At 43.5% G+C, this 1596-nt stretch overlaps 1 protein-coding gene across 1 annotated transcript in view; it reads right to left on the minus strand.

Moving 5' to 3' along the window:
- LOC101851261 (enhancer of mRNA-decapping protein 4) overlaps positions 1 to 1596 on the minus strand; it is a 45697-nt gene that overhangs the window by 12775 nt on the left and 31326 nt on the right. The gene's annotated exons all lie outside the window — the stretch shown is intronic.

Raw genomic sequence — 1596 nt, forward strand, 5'->3', positions numbered from 1 at the left:
CGGAGGGGTGGGGGGAACGGGGGAAGAAAGGCCAGCCAGCCAGACAGAAAGACAGGAAGGGGGGAGGGAGCAGTAAAGTAGACCTATCTCTTGCATTATCAAATCTGCACCATTCATTGTATAGAAATTGTGACTGTTTGTGTAGATCTGGTAAAACATGGTAGGAACAAAGGTGAAATGTGCGGGGTTCTGCCACGACTACAGGAGACACGGGAGAGATGGTGAGGCGTGGGCGAGCAGCAGCACAGCAGGGCACGTGGGTGACACGTTCGACAGATCTGTAATAAACAAAGGTGGCCATGCTTCCGGTAACTCATTAAGCCAGAAAAACTGGGAAAATGAGCGAGGATTTTCTTTTCTTAAACGGGTTTTAACGCCCCCCCACAATTTGAAACATTTAGTAGAAGGGCTTCTGACCCTGTGTGTCAGGGCTAACCTACGCTGAGAGGGGATACGACTCGACATACTACGACCTCTCAACAAAAAGACCGGTACGTTAGCTTTTTTAAAAAATGTTCCCACCCAGGAACCAAACCCAGGCCCCATGCGTGCGACAGCGAAGTACGTAATCGCAACACCACAGACGCCGGTTATTAGAAAAGTGACGACCAACATATTATTCAAACATCCATCTACAGCATAGTTGGGTTTTTTTTTAACGGAACTAAACAAAAGAAAAAAAGATCGAATATATTTTTTTTCGTTCAGAGTGGCCAGGGAAATTTTCCTCCTAAAAATCCTACCACACCAAAGAAAATCCTACCACTATAGGTCAAGTTGTTTCTTGCCATTGTCAGTGTTACGGCTCTCGTCAAAGAGAATCACGTAGAAGGGGCTATTTCGTACACATCTCAGGATAGCCGACTACATCACCGGGGCAATCCCAATCCCAATTTATGTTCCAAGGTAGCCAATTTGGTGCAACTACACTGAAATCTCAACTATTTTTCAGCCTGAAAACATCTCATGAATGGGAAGACTCGTGTCAACAACTGCTCTAGTTGACTACTATTATATTACTGTTGGTGCTCCTTTCAGTATCTCTCACAACACTTGTTCTGTTCTTGGTAACCGTAAGAATAGATTTGGCACCACACTGGCTGGTTTGGGCTTTCATGTATTTTTGAGGTACCATGTGAGTGTTCAAAGCTTTTACACCTGAATGACCGATGATAAATACTTGGGAACAAAATTTACATCTAAACTTGCTTTTATCATTTGGATACTCCATCAATCATTCTGAATACTTAGGGTTGGACAACCACTCAGTGTTGATGAAGTAGCGCTTTCCCATGATGCTGGATCTAGTCTAGATCTCTCTCTCTAATTATAGTCTACACATATATTAGTCACAAAAATCATAAGAAAAATAAGTCTGTTTCCAGCCTGGGTTTCAGTATGCCAAGTGCCGTCAATCTTCTACTCTCCAAAGACTATCTTGCTGAGTTTATCCATGGTCAAATGACTATCACCCATCCAATGACACGCCAACCCTTTAGTTCAATAACACAGCTTACATGGTATGACGGATCCCGATTCTACACAAGTCCTGCACAACACGCGCTATGCAGAAAGCTCTCGTTGCAATCAAAATTC

The sequence above is a fragment of the Aplysia californica genome, unplaced genomic scaffold (genome assembly GCF_000002075.1).
Source record: "Aplysia californica isolate F4 #8 unplaced genomic scaffold, AplCal3.0 scaffold00125, whole genome shotgun sequence".
NCBI classification, from domain to species: Eukaryota; Metazoa; Mollusca; class Gastropoda; order Aplysiida; family Aplysiidae; genus Aplysia; species Aplysia californica.